Raw genomic sequence first — 12,316 nt, forward strand, 5'->3', positions numbered from 1 at the left:
ATCCAACACAAGGCTCCCGTTTACAAGCAACTTAAAATTCTCACCCTTGATGTAATTCCTGGCTGTGAACATCCCTGTCTCCCTGCACTACACAATCTGTGAGACCTCAACAACTCATTTTCTTTCAGACTCCCAATGATGTGTTTATTCATTGCTTCACCGGATTGGCTGTTTCTACTGTTGCCCAGGCAACACGGTCTGGAATTCCTATCCTAACCCTTTCATGTCTGTTTTACTCCTTTAAAGAATTCCCGAAAAACTGCTTATTTGGCAATTCTTTTGATCACCTGACCTAATATACCCATCTGTTGCCTAACGTCAGAAATTATGAATCGTATTTCTGTGAAATTATAAAAATGATAAAAATACAAATTGTTGTTGATTTGCACATACATTTAACTTTTCTCTATCGCTGAGTGACTAATCTGTAATGTCTCTTACCCAACCACATTGTGGGAGCACCTTCACCACACAAACTGCAGCTGTACAAGGAAGTCAAACATCACCCTCTCCACAGGCAATGGGGCTTTGGCATTAATCACTGGGATCTGTGGAAGGAGAAACACAGTTGATATTTCAGGGAGTGCAAAACGGATTACAGGGAATGAAAATGTTGCAGAATTTGATGGTCAGACATGGAAGGAAAACACACTCTTTTGTTGTAAAAAGGAATTATTCACTGGCAAAGTGATTGTGGAAAATTTAGTCCGTTTAGAGCCCAGCACGTTGTCAGGGGTTGGGCAGCAGAGGAAAATTAACTTACAAAAGGTCTGTGAAAGTAACAGTAAAACACTAAACAAAAACACCCTCTGTCCAAAGACTTTAACTCCCCTTCCCGCTCCACCAAGAACATGCAGGTCCTGGGCCACCTCCACCGCCAAATCCCAGGCATCTGATGCCTGGAGGAAGAGCGCCTCATCTTCTGTGTTCGGATCCTCCAACCACATTGGATCAATGTGGATTTCACCAGTTTCCTCATTTCCACTCACCCAACCTTATCCCAGATCCAGCCTTCCAACTCGGCACCACCTTCTTGTCCATCTTCCTTCCCACCGATTGGCTGCTGATTGACCGGCTGTGCTTTTCCAGCATCACACTCTGACATTGAAAACACCCTGACTCTGACACTGTGTAAATCCTGTCCTATCACTCCCTGCCAGGCAAAGCTGCGCATGTGTCCCCCTGCAGCTTGCCCCTCACAAAGTTGGCTGCCACACATGTCCCATGAATCTCTGCCCCCAATAAAGGTGGCGGCGCTCACTCGCACCATTCACCATTTGAAGCATTTTCCCGTTTGCCACAAACACGGTCCTGGGATTTTCAAATTTGTGTTTTCCGATGTGCACTAAGTTCTGTAAAACGTCTCAGCCCGTTCCATGAAAATTTCCTTCTCTTCCTGGTCAATATGTCTTCCCTTATCCGTGCCCTGCGCCTTCACACATTTCCAATGCCTTGGTCACAACATCCACTGTGCTGCCAGTGAAGCTGATCACGTGGTTGTTTATAGCCACGCCCCTCATTCACTCCGATTGGTTGGAGGACCGACAGGCACTGCCTGGTCTTCCAGTCCCAGCCCCATCTTCTTATAAGAGGTATAAGGGTGAAGGTTCATTCCTGTTTCTCCTGATCTCAGACATTAACAACAACTACCTGCATTTTATGGAGTCTTTCACACTGACAATTCTCCTAAAGTGTTTCACGAATGCTGGAAACATGGATTAAAGAGAACAACTTTAAGATACATATTTAAGGAGGACAGAGGGGATTAGGAAAGATATTCAAGAGGTTTTTTTTAGATTAGATTACTTACAGTGTGGAAACAGGCCCTTTGGCCCAACAAGCCCACAGCAACCCTTGAATGAGCAACACACTCATACCCAACCCCCTACATCTAACACTACGGGCAATTTAGCATGGCCAATTCACCTAATCTGCACACTTTTGGACTGAGGGAGGAAACCGGAGCACCCGGATGAAACCCACACAGACACGGGGAGAATGTGCAAACTCCACACAGACAGTTGCCTGAAGTGGGAATTGAAAGCGGGTCACTGGCGCTGTGATGTAATAGTGCTAACCACTGTGCCACCCATCTGCAGCTCCAATCGTGGAGTGATGTATGTGGGGAAGAGTTTACAACGGAGGCAGTTAGTGTCTAACCATAGCTTAACAACCCCATGTCCTACCCCCCTACCCCACACACTAGGCCTTGTTCTCACAGCCTGTCATCACACACTACCTATGGTTTGCCACTAATAGTCTCCATTAACAGCTAGTTACCCTCCCTCAGCCAGATCGTTATCCACTCCTTTATCCAACCGTTCTTCTCGCTCTATCCCTACCTACCCTTTACTCCTTACATGCTCCCCTAAACCCTAGCTTCTGCATATAAACCAACATTTGTTCTCACAGTAACATCAACTGTGAGGAACGGAAACCGAATCTGAAACGTTAACTCTGATTTCTCGTCACAGATGCTGCCAGACCTGCTGAGCTTCTCCAAAACCTCCTGGTTGTTGTTTCTGATTCACAGCATCTGCAGTTCTTTTGGTTTTAATTTACCAGGAGTTTGTAATTCAGGTCCAACAGCCTCTGTCCCAGTCCCTGCTGTCTCTCCCACCCCCACCCAGTGACACTGCACCTGCACAGCTCATGGACAGGTGTCATCTTGCTGGCCACACCCCTCATTCACTCCCATTGGCTGCAGGACCACACAGACCCTCCTCCCATTGGTCTGGAGCTGCCATCAATCAAGCCATCCCCCATTGTGAGGTGAGTGGGGGGCTCCTCGCTCTCTCTGCCTTGGGATGAGCTTCATACTTCACAGTGAATAGGGCAGTATCACAGAGCACAGGGGCTAGGGGCTATTCAGCCCATTGAGGCTGTAATCTCTCCCTCTGGAGATGCTGCAAATCCGTCCCAACTCCCCTCGCATTTACCCACAGCCCCCCAATCTTTCCGTAAATAGTAAAATTGCAAATCTTTTTGAGAACACCTGCTGAATCTGTGTCCACCCGCTGTTCAGACTGTTCCAGATGCTCAGAATGTACTCAGTAAAATATAGGTGACATATTCACATTATTTTCCATTTAACATAAAGTAGTTACTAATATTGTGACATTGTTAACAATTCCCCTCTCTCTTCAAAATAAATATCTTGAAACAAATCTCCCCCTTGTCGAAATCACTGCTTAACCTTCTCAGATCCAAGAATTATCTGTGCTGAGATGTACAGCTCAGAAACAATGGACCAATTCGCCCATGCCAACTAGGAATCCTAAACTAACGGAGTCCCACTTGCCAGCTATTGGTCTGAATTCCTCAAAACCCTTCCTAATCACGTACCCAATCGGATGCCTTTTAAATGTTGTAATTGTATCAGTCTCCACTACTTCATCTGGCAGCTCATTCCATCCACACACCACACTCAGCTTGAAAACGTTGCCCCTTTGATCCCTTTTAAATCTTTGCCCTCTCAACTTAAACCTACGTGGTCTTGTTTTGGACTCACCTAACCTGGGGGGGAAAAAAGACCCCAGCTGTTCACCATATCCACACCCCTCGTGATTTTATAAATCTCCCAAACGTCACCTCTCAGTCTTTGATTCTCAAGGGAAATTAACCCCAGCCTATTTAGCCTCTCTGTGGAGCCCAAATCCTCCAACTGTAGCAAATCTTTGTAAATCTTGTCTGAACCATTTCAAGTTTCACAACATCCTTCTCAGAACAGGAAAATTCGAACTGAAAACGGAATTCCTGAAATGGCTTTATCATAGAACAAAGAACATAGAAAAATACAGCGCAGTCCATGAACTCACGACTCGCTGAGTAAAGAATCTACCCCTAACATCTGTCCTATCCCTACCTCCCCTTAATTTAAAGCTATGCCCCCTCGTAATAGCTGACTCCATACGTGGAAAAAGGTTCTCATTGTCAAATGTCCTATCCAGCCACAATATAATGTCCCAGCTTCTGTATTCAATGCATTGACCAATAAATAAGCAAACCAAGCACCACCTTCACTACCTGCCGACCTGCGACTCTACATTCAAGGAACAATGTACCTCTTTTTCAGCAACACTCCCCAGGACCTTACCATTAAATACATTAAGTCCTGTCCTGGTTTGCCTTACCAAAATGCAGCAGCTCACATTTGTCTAAATTGAACTCCATCTGCCATTCCTCACTCGAATGGCCCATCTGATCAAGATCCTGTTGTATTCTAAACTAACCTTCTTCACTGTCCACTACACCTACAATTTTGTATTTTCTGTAAACCTACCTCATATATTCACATCCAAGTCATTTATTTAAGGACCCAATATCCATTCCTGCAGCACACTGCTTTTCAGAGACTTCCAGTCCACAAAGCAACCCTTCATCACCACCCACTGTCTCCTACCTTCAAGCCTGTTTTGTATCCAAATAGATAGTTCTCCCTGCATTCCATGTTATCTAACCTTGCTAACCAGTCTGCTTGTGGAACCTTGTTCAATGCCCATATAGACAATGTCCACAGTCTGTCTTCATCGATCTTCTTAGCACTTCTTCAAAAAAAACCTCAATCAGGTTAGAGTGACAATTTCCCACGCACAAAGCCATGCTGACTCTCTCATCATTCCTTGTCTTTCCAAATACATGTAAATCCTGTCGCTCAGAATCCCTTCCAACAACTTGCCTGCCACTGACTTCAGGCTCACTGTTCTCGTGTTCCTTGGCCTTTTGTTACCACCTTTTTATAAAAAAAATGGCACCCGTCTTCCAGCACCTCACCTGTCACGAACGATAATACCAATATGTCAGGGAGGGGCCCAGCAATCACTTCCCGAGCTTCCCACAAATTTCTGGAATACACCTGATCAGGTCCCAAGGCTTTATCCACCTTGATGCAATTTAAGACATCCTGAAACTCCTCCTCTGTAACAGACACTTTACAAGTTATTACTATTCATTTCTCCAAACTCTCGAGCTTCCACATCCTTCTCCAGTGAAAAAAAGACATGGAATATTAGAGGTGCGAGGTAGGAGCGAAGGACTTCTGGGAAGGTGAGTCTAACTCAGTAGCTGAGAGAGTAGCTCAGACTGAGCTGTCTCAGTCCTCAAGGACATAACTGTTCAAATGGGGTTTGCAGCAGGTGGTGAGGGAACAAGGTACTACATCTTATCGTTATGAATCTACCAGCTGCAAATGCATCTGTCCATGACAGTGTCGGTAAGAGCGACCATCACACAGTCCTTTTGGAGACAAAGCCTCGCCATAAAGTTGAGAAAAAGCTCCCTTGTTCAGAGTGGTACTATCACCGTGCTAAATGGGACAGATGTAGGAACTCAAACTGGATCTCTCTGAGGCACTGTGGGATAACATCAGCAGCAGAACGGTACTCCAGCACAATCTGTAATCTCATGGGTTTGTACATCCCGCTCTCACCCATCACAATGGACAGGAAAGGAGGGCATGCTATGAGCAGCACCAGGCATACCTAAAATGCAGTTCTGCCACGCCCAGTTGTGATGGAAATGGACAATTAAACAACTTGTTGCAGGAAGCACCACAGATATCCCCACCCTTACTGATGGAGGGGTTTTACACATCCATGCAAAAGATAAGATGACAGCATTTGCAGCAATTTTCAGCCAGATGCAAAGTGGGATGATCCATCTCAGCCTTCTCCAGTGGTTCCTAACGTCCCAGATATGAACTTTAAACCAGTTCAATTTAGTTTGAATAATATCAACAAATGGTTAAGTAGTGTAAAGGCTACAGGCCCTGCCAACATTCTGGCAATAATACTGATAGCTTGTGCTCCAGAACTTGCCACCCACCAAGCCACGTACTGCTCCAGCACTGGAATCTACTGACAATGTGGAACATTGCCCAGGGATGTTCAAATAAAAACACAGGGCAAATCCAACCCAGGAAATTTGCCTTTGTCAGTCCATACTCGATCAGCAGTAAAGTGATGGAAGTCGTTATCAGCAGGGCTACCAAGCAGCAGCTGCTCAGCAACAGCCAGCTGAGTGACACTCATTTCAGGCTCCACCAGGGCCACTCAGCTCCCGATTGTGTTACCGCCCTGATTCACAACCTGACAACCAGCTGGATCCCAGAGGTGAGGAGAGAGTGACAGCCCAGTCCCACTCCAACACCACTATTTCTAGCTGATTCTACCCTCATCTCAGCTCATACACTGAAACCCTCATCCATCGTGTGTTATCTCCAGACTTAATTATCCAAACACACTCCTAGCCAGCCTCCCAAATTCAACCTCTGTTATCTCAAGAAAAATTTAAAACTGTCACCCATGTGCTCACTTCTCCCAAAACATGTTGATCCATCAAAAGGCACCTATTCATAAGCAACAACAATTTAGAAAACTCACTCTTCATATAATTCCTGGCTGTGATCATCCCTAGCTCCCTTCACCACACATCCTTTGAGACCTCGACAACCCATTTTCTTTGAGACACCCAATGATTTGTTAATTCATTACTTCAATTGTGTGGCTGATTCTACAGTTGCTAAAGCATTGTGATCTGGAATTTGCAGACAAAACCTCACAGGTCTGCTTCCACCGTTAAGACATCCCTCAAAACCTACTTTTTGGCAATGCTTTTGGTCACCTGACCAAATATCTCCATCTCTGGCCTCATATCTAAAGTCCTCAATCATATTTTTGTGAAAGCATGATAATAAAACTACAAACTGTTCTTGATTTGGACATTATCTTCAAATCATCACTGTTGCTGTAATGAATAATCTGTAATGTCTCTTACCCAACCACATTGTGGGAGCACCTTCACCACACAAACTGCAGCTGTACAAGAAAGTCAAACATCACCCTCTCCCCAGGCAACAGGGCTTTGGCATTAATCACTGGGATCTGTGGAAGGAGAAACACAGTTGATGTTTCAGGGAGTGCAAAATGAATTACAGGGAATGAAAATGGTTCAGAATTTGATAGTCAGAAATGGAAGGAAAATACACTTGCTTATTGGAAAAAGGAATTCTTGACTGTCAAAAATATTCAAGAAAAAAGTAATCTGATAATAGAGCAGCACATGGTCAGGGGCTGGACCACCGTGAAAAACTCATTTACAAAGGGTCTATAAAAGTAATAATACAGTATTAAACAGGCCAAACATACCCCCATGGTTGGAGACTGAGGAAGCTAGACATTGACAAAGTGGTCCTGAGGGAGCCCAGAGGTGAATCAGAGCAGGATTGGCTGCTGTCATCACAATGACTCTGTACCAGAGACAGGCTGCACATGCGCCTGGCTGCACCTTGCCCCCTACAAAGATGGCGGCCCGCACGTGTCCAGTGAATCATTGTCCCGAACAAAGATGGCGGCGCTCACTCAGGCCTGCAGCCGCTGAGGCAATTACCCATTTACTGCAAACACGGGACTGGGACGTTCAAATTTGTGTTTTCCAACGTGCACAATTTGTTTGTAAAACCTCTCCGCTCATACCAACACAGTTTTTCTCCCGTTTCCCTGTTTATTTCTTTCCTTACCGTCTCCTTTCGCTCCATAACTTCCCGAGCATTCATTACAGCGACTCTGCGTCGGGCGCGAGGGTGATCACATGGTTTACGTTAGCTCCGCCCTTCATTCACTGTGATTGGTTGGAGGACTAACCTCCCGCAAGGTCCTCCAGCTCCGCCCACCGTCCTTTCATTGGTCCGGTGCTGACATCAATCACCCGGGATCACTGTTGGCTGGAGCATGCGCAGTGTGTCCTGCTTGTGCTGAGATGTTGGGTCATGTGATGGGAGGTAACAACAATGACTGCAGATGCTGGAACCAGATTCTGGGTCAGTGGTGCTGGAAGAGCACAGCAGTTCATGCAGCATCCAAAGGGCAGAGAAAAAGCCCTTCATCAGGAATAAAGGCAGTGAGCCTGAAGCGTGGAGAGATAAGCGAGAGGAGGGTGGGGAGAAAGTAGCATAGAGTCCAATGGGTGAGTGGGGGAGAGGATGAAGGTGACAGGTCAGGGAGGAGAGGGTGGAGTGGATAGGTGGGAAAGAAGACAGGCAGGTAGGGCAAGTCCGGACAAGTCATGGGGACAGTGCTGAGCTGGAAGTTTGAACTAGGGTGAGGTGGGGGAAGGGGAAATGAGGAAACTGTTGAAGTCCACATTGATGCCCTGGGGTTGAAGTGTTCTGAGGCGGAAGATGAGGCGTTCTTCCTCCAGGCATCTGGTGGTGAGGGAGCGGCGGTGAAGGAGGCCCAGGACTTCCATGTCCTCGGCAGAGTGGGAGGGGGAGTTGAAATGTTGGGCCACAGGGCAGTGTGATGGATTGGTGGGGTGTCCCGGAGATGTTCCCTGAAGCCCTCTGCTAGGAGGCGCCCCCAGTCTCCCCAGTGTAGAGGAGACCACATCGGGAGCAACGGATACAATAAATGAAATTAGTGGATGTGCAGGTAAAACTTTGATGGATGTGGAAGGCTCCTTTAGGGCCTTGGATAGAGGTGAGGGAGGAGGTGTGGGCACAGGTTTTACAGTTCCTGTTGTGGCAGGGGAAAGTGCCAGGATGGGAGGGTGGGTTGTAGGGGGGCGTGGACCTGACCAGGTAGTCACGGAGGGAACGGTCTTTGCAGAAGGCGGAAAGGGGTGGGGAGGGAAATATATCCCTGGTGGTGGGGTCTTTTTGGAGGTGGCAGAAATGTCGGTGGATGATTTGGTTTATGCGAAGGTTTATAGGGTGGAAGGTGAGCCCCTGGGGCGTTCTGTCCTTGTTACGGTTGGAGGGGTGGGGTGTGGAAGGCGGAGGTGTGGGATGTGGACGAGATGCGTTGGAGGGCATCTTTAACCACGTGGGAAGGGAAATTGCGGTCTCTAAAGAAGGAGGCCATCTGGTGTGTTCTCTGGTGGAACTGGTCCTCCTGGGAGCAGATATGTCGGAGGTGGAGGAATTGGAAAACGGGATGGCATTTTTGCAAGAGGTAGGGTGGGTTGAGAGTTTACTGAGGGTAAGAATTCCCTTTGCGTGAGCTCTGCAGTAGATTTCCTTTATTCATGGAGGGAATTGCCTTCCTACTCATGATTGTATAGCTGTGATTGATGAATCAATGCCATCTGAATCAGTACATAAACACCCCATTTTCACAACATCTGAGATCTTTAGCACATTGTATTACGCTCTTCTTTGGAAAAAAAACATGAAATGGAGCCTCAAGGAATCGGAGCAGGAGTAGGCAATTCATCCCTTTCAGCTTGTTCCCCCATTCTGTCAGATCATGGCTGGGCCAACCCAGACCTCAACACCTCTTTTATGCTTGATCCGCATAGCCCTCAACTGCTCAATATTTCAAAAATCTATCTGCCCTCTTTTAAAATAATTTGAGATAGAATCACAGATTCCCTACTGTGTGGAAACAGGCCCTTCAGCCCAACAAGCCAGAACAACCCTCCGAAGAGTAACCCAACCATTCCCCTCCCACATTTAACTTCCACAAAAGTTTGGGTGAGAAAATTCTAGCCATTCACTGAGAAAAAAAAATCTTTACTTTTTCTAAAATGAATGTCCCCTTGTTTGAGACTTCATTGGTGCTGGAAGATCTAGTCAACATCTACCCTGTCAAACTCCTCAGAATCTTGTTTCCATAAGATCACCCCTGCTTATCTGTTCTTGATAGGTCAACCCTTTCATCCTTGAAGCAGCTAAGTGAATCTTTTTTGAATGGTCTCCGATGTTGGTTTATCATTTATTAAATATGGGAGCTAACATTGTATACAGCACTGCAAGTGAGGACTCAGCAACAGCCAGTGTGGTTAACCAATCCTCAATCCATGCTAATACATTACACTGATACCATGAGCTCCTCAATTGTGCAATTAACTTTTATGTAGCACATTATCACATGCATTTTTAAATTCCAAATACTGAACATCATTCGATTGCCCTTTATCAGCCCTGCTTGTTATCTCCTCAATGAACTGTCGCAAATTTGTCAAATATAGTTTCTCTTTCACAAAACCCAGTCGACCATGTTTAATGATAAGCTTTTCTAAATGTCCTGCTATTTCTTACTTTAATATTTGACTCTGTAGATTCTTTCAGTAGATTTGCTAAGTATGATTCCCCTCTCTTAAATCCATGCGGACTCTGTCCAATCCTGTCACTGTTCAGTAAGAAACTTGACTGTACTCCAATATAGTTAGTAAATGTATTTGTAGTTGTTTTTAAAAATTGATTACTTATAAATGCTGGACCCATGCAACATCAATGAATTAGTGACTCTGAATTTGGGTTATTGTGTTTTTTACTGTTAATTCCTTTTCGTACTGAGTTATGCAGACAGCACCAAGTGATCACTCTTAATTGTGAGTAACTTTGAAAATAATATATTTTAAAAATGACATCCCAAAATGCTGCCTTATTATTGTGCAAGGAGGATTTTATTCAATAGTTTGCAGATAAAATTGAACAGCTTTTTGCTACAATTTGGCCAGACTGCAGGTTACACCAAAGTATCAGTGCCTCACCTTTAGAGTGTTCCCAGATATCGTGCAGCTGCAGTATTTTGTTTTGTACTCCGCTATATGTTGTTCTCACTTGTTACTTTGTGAAAGATTACAAAATTAACTTGGATGAATGAAGTTATGATTTCTTTCACCAATGTTGGGAGAAAAAAAGTCAGTATTTCAAGTGCTGATAAAGTAAAATAAACCGATAATCAGCAGAAAGGGTTTAAGATTGATAGATTCTTGTTGCCTCGAGGAATTAAGGGCTACGGGGAGAATGCGGGTAAGTGGAGTTGAAATGCCCATCAGCCATGATTGAATGGCGGAGTGGACTCGATGGGCCGAATGGCCTTACTTCCACTCCTATGTCTTATGGTCTTATGGTCTCAGATGGATATGGAACAAATGCTGGCAAATGGGACTAGATTAATTTAGGATATCTGGTCAGCATGGGCAAGTTGGACTGAAGGGTCTGATTTATGTATTGTACAACTGTGACTTCGTTCTCTCAATTATTCAAGAAGTTGAATACTTCGAGGAGGAAAAGGAGAATTTATGCCGAGAATGCACTTGAAATGATGACTGAGGTATATCAAACTCACATTGTTTCATCACCTTTTCCTCTGGGTTCTTCAATGAACAAACTTGTTTTGTTCTCTGAATAACTATGTATCATGTGATTTGTTTTGCACAAAATATTTCGTTAGGATCGAGTGAACTATTAAGAAGTGTTCATGTTTAAAATTTAGGCAGCTTGATTGTCAATCTCATCTTGGCCTGAACACCACTTTCCTGCCAGCCCTCCTTAACTCTTCAACCCATTACTGATTAAAAGTCTGTGTGTCTCTTATTTAAATTTACTTCATGTCCCAGAATCCACAGTGTTCTGAGATAGGGAATTCCCCAGCTTCACCATCCTCTGAGAGAAGTAATTCCTCCAACTTTCCCTTCATTGTCAACTTAGGACGACTCATTGTAGATTGAATCATCTTCTCTGCCTCTACTTGGTCAATCCCTTGACCATTTTATAGACCCTCAATGATACCACCTCTCATTCTTAGGCTGCAATGAATATGAATGTAAATAGTGGTTGTCGTTCAGCTTGTGGCATTTTGATAACTGTGGCAGAGGATGTTTGTTCAAAACTGAGCTCGACAGTTAGTGCTTTTCAAATAAGAAATAGTTGACGACATTAAGTACATTAATATGTTGGAGTTTTGTTTTTAGGAAGACTTACTGTTGGGGAGATTTGGTTAAGGGAATATTGCAGTCAAAGCTGTGGAAGATTAACCCCCACCCATGTGTGAGGTAGTACACTGTGGTCAAAAGAATAAAGAGACCACTTCCTCTTTGGGAATATGTCCTTAAACAGAGAAGAGGGATCTGGAGATAGCAATGAGTCACTGGCAGCAAATGGCACCAGTTTGTGAGGTTAAATAGAAAAGTGTATCATGGGTTTATTTCTGGGATGACAGAATGGAAATGTGTTCGATATGTGTAGAACCATGGACAGATCACCCTTGGAGCACTGCAAACAGTTCCGATCTTCATATTGTAATGTGAATGTAGAGGCAGTAGGGAAGATAAAGAATAGTTACTGGAATTATATTCAAACTGAATTTGAATTCATCAAGTAAGATTGGGCAGTCTTGTCTCATTGAAAAAGAGTGACATGGTCCAGTTACGTTTGATCGGGTAGACGTGGAAAAGATGTTTCTGCTTGTGAATGAGAGAATCCACTGGATCTGTGGATATAATTGTAATCACTATTAAATCTCACGGGGAATTTGCAGAGGGCGACAAAGTCTTTACCAAAAAGGGGTTTGAATGTAGAACTTACTTCATC

At 44.6% G+C, this 12,316-nt stretch overlaps 1 long non-coding RNA gene across 2 annotated transcripts in view; it reads right to left on the reverse strand.

The window, feature by feature from the left end:
- The window catches only part of LOC132813941 (uncharacterized), a 29,250-nt gene extending 21,677 nt beyond the window's left edge, over positions 1 to 7,573 (reverse strand). The window contains exons 1-2 of one of the 2 annotated variants that reach the window (XR_009644229.1): positions 7,517 to 7,573; positions 442 to 548 (exon numbers count right to left, since the gene is read on the reverse strand). This is a non-coding gene — a long non-coding RNA (uncharacterized LOC132813941). Of the gene's footprint in view, positions 1 to 441; positions 549 to 6,774; positions 6,875 to 7,516 lie in introns of those variants that run through there. The other variant, XR_009644228.1, reaches the window with a different exon arrangement.
- Between the last annotated feature and the right edge of the window lie 4,743 nt (positions 7,574 to 12,316).

Source organism: Hemiscyllium ocellatum, unplaced genomic scaffold (genome assembly GCF_020745735.1).
Source record: "Hemiscyllium ocellatum isolate sHemOce1 unplaced genomic scaffold, sHemOce1.pat.X.cur. scaffold_560_pat_ctg1, whole genome shotgun sequence".
In the NCBI taxonomy this organism is placed as follows: Eukaryota; Metazoa; Chordata; class Chondrichthyes; order Orectolobiformes; family Hemiscylliidae; genus Hemiscyllium; species Hemiscyllium ocellatum.